Below are 3,145 nucleotides of genomic sequence, written 5' to 3' on the forward strand. Positions count from 1 at the left end.
AACAACAAAAAATTATGATAATGTTTAGTTTACAATAACTTATTACTACTTATTGTGAATAAATGTGAGTTATTCTCAGATTGATATTTTGTTTTCTTATTTCTAAAAAATAATACATCGGCTTATCTATTTTTTATATGTTGCACAATTCAGTTTTTAAAGTTTTAGAGTAAGAAATCAAGATGAGGTATTCCAGCAACCATATCGGAGCGCCTGAAACCATAAAATGTAGCTACTCAAAGCGCACTTATAATTTGCAAACGCTTCAAACATTTTCGATGTGTCACATTAGACTTTTAAATGGCAACACCGTTTACTTAAGGTTTCACCTCCATTCTGTTCTGAAGTTTTTATTGTTGAGCTGTTGGTTCCGTGATCGATCCCATGCTTCCATTTGTAAGAAGTATTAGTTGTAAAGAAAGGAGCGTTGTTCCCGGCTATCAGCACAAGGCTGAGCACTCACTAGTACAGCGAGCAGTTGCGATTCGCCAGTGGGATGACCGGCTGATGATGATGATAACACACGACAAAAGAAAGTCTGAGGAGATGATTCAATGGTGAATGGTGAAAAGACAATAGAAATAGTTGCGGTAATGATGAACAAATCTTCACTTGATAGTTCTGTTAAATAAATTGGTGTCATTGGTTTGTAGTTTTTACAAGAAGTCATCACGCGTAAATGCTATAGTACTATGTAACGAAGTAGAATGTTCAAGTAATTTTCTAATGTTTAAACGTAAGTTGATGGTAAACAAACCGGTAAAGTCGATTACAGACCAAACAATTATTAAAATCTACGAAAACAAAGTCTTCTGATGTTGTGAAACAAAATTATTGCAATTGGTTTGGCTCGTGATTGATATACGTGAACGTGGGTCATTTAATAAAGCATCATCATGTGTTTACAAGCATATTTTCATCAAAACCGGTTTAGACCTGTTCAAAAGCTACCATGAAATGTATCACATTGATTGAGTGTTGTTTAGATCTTACAAAACACTTAAAGTTACACACAAGATGGAGATATTTACAAAAAAACAAAACAAACAATAACACAGCGAAATAAAAAATGTGCCTTTGCATGATGTAAACAAATAAACATTTACCAAAAACTAAAAAAAAAACTTAATTACCAGAGAATCAATTTGAAATGATGTTGTGATCGATTTAAAATAAAGCGCTAATTTAATATAAATCGTGTTCTGACTTGTTTAAAAAATAGGTTACATCGATTCTAACAGAATGGATGATGTTATATGGTTGGAAATAATTACTACTTTTGGTATTGCTGTATACAAATAAGTAAGATGTTATGGTTATATGTGCTTAACTTTGGTTCAGTTTCAAAATTGACATTTTGTAGGCACAAACTTATCGCAAATCACGAAGGTTACACCATTCTAAGCTGAGTTTCTTTATTTTTATCCGCCATGTAAACTCGTGATAAGTAGATTGTAGTTAGAACACACGTAAAAACCTAATAAGTTGTTGCAAAAGTGTTATTATTTATCAGAAAATAGTCAAATAGATCAAAGGTAAACAGATTTTTCATCTATTTATGTTGAAATCTGAGCAAACAAAAGGTGACTTATTGGAAATGTTTAGATTTCTATGTTTTTATGCGAAAAAGGAACCTTGTTATGACTGAGAAAAAAATACAACCGTGTGTACAAGCAACTGAAGTGATGTTAAGAAACAAAATAAATCAAAGTATGTGTTACAAAATAACCGAAAATCAAAATACTAGATGTTGGATTCGAACCCACGCGGACGCTAGTCCATTGGTACTTAAGACCAACACCTTAACCACTCGGTCAATCTAGTTTGTTGTGGCCTAAACAAGTGCTCAGTACGCATGACCCACCTAAAACTTGTTATACTAGGTATGTTTTATACAACATAAAACAGTTTATTGTAATTTCATTTAAAAGATGTTTTGACTGTGATAAAACAAAGACTTTTAAGACATAATTCGACTGTGAAAACTTGTGATCATGAAATTATGTGCTATAGCAGGTGCCTAAGCTATTCGAACACGAGGTGCTAGCAGTTTATTAAAGGGTGTTATCCAATTAAAGCAAGCGATTAAGTTGTATGATACACTTCGTTATACGAATTTGATAGGAATTAAGGAAACGTGGGTTCATTTTTATACAAATCAATCAGTGTAGGCTAACAGATCAAGTGTGTGGTTTGGATACAAGACAATGCATTAGAACAGGCATAAATAAATTTTCGTTTCCAAGACCTGCTTGTGTGCTTCCACCCACCAACGAATAGAAGTGAAAAAATTTAGTTGTGGGTTTACACTCGTAAAAAAAAAAAGTTTTTGTTTTAAATATACCTCACTGAAATTAAGCTATAAGTAGATATGGTAAAATTATTACATAAAGTTAGAGGCATATAGAACGTGTAAAACGATGGGTTGCTAGAAAACATCTTTCAATGCAATAAAATAGTTTAGTATATCTGTTAGAGGTTGAATGTTTATCTATTAGGTTAGATATAATTACAAAAAGCTGAAGAACATAACTTCCTTTGCTTCTTAAAAGAATCTTGTAGCCTACAGTGGTTCCGGAGATTGCAAAACACAAAGGCCTTAAAAATGATTTATGCACTATACAACTTACCACGATTTAAAAAATATTACATTGCTATATTAAAACAGTAAGTTTAGGCAATCATTATCTTTACAGATGAATTGTATTATATTCTAATATGCTTGATAAAACTACCAGCATGAAAATTTTACCATTTACAAAGTAAATCATGCTTGTGTTTAACAAAAAATAACAGGAGGGTTGAAAATGTGAAAAAATACCTGTGACCCAAGTATTAACAAGCGTGAAAGCTACACCGATATGGTTAGCGAATCGCAACTGCTCGCTGTACTAGTGAGTGCTCAGCCTTGTGCTGATAGCCGGGAACAACGCTCCTTTCTTTACAACTAATACTTCTTACAAATGGAAGCATGGGATCGATCACGGAACCAACAGCTCAACAATAAAAACTTCAGAACAGAATGGAGGTGAAACCTTAAGTAAACGGTGTTGCCATTTAAAAGTCTAATGTGACACATCGAAAATGTTTGAAGCGTTTGCAAATTATAAGTGCGCTTTGAGTAGCTACATTTTATGGTTTCAGG

General features: G+C 32.9%; 1 non-coding gene across 1 annotated transcript; it reads right to left on the reverse strand.

The window, feature by feature from the left end:
- Nucleotides 1-1,741: 1,741 nt before the first annotated feature.
- On the reverse strand, nt 1,742-1,824 carry Trnal-uaa (transfer RNA leucine (anticodon UAA)). Its single transcript has one exon. It is a non-coding gene; the product is annotated as a tRNA-Leu (tRNA).
- Between the last annotated feature and the right edge of the window lie 1,321 nt (nt 1,825-3,145).

The sequence above is a fragment of the Aplidium turbinatum genome, chromosome 4, assembly GCF_918807975.1.
Source record: "Aplidium turbinatum chromosome 4, kaAplTurb1.1, whole genome shotgun sequence".
In the NCBI taxonomy this organism is placed as follows: domain Eukaryota; kingdom Metazoa; phylum Chordata; class Ascidiacea; order Aplousobranchia; family Polyclinidae; genus Aplidium; species Aplidium turbinatum.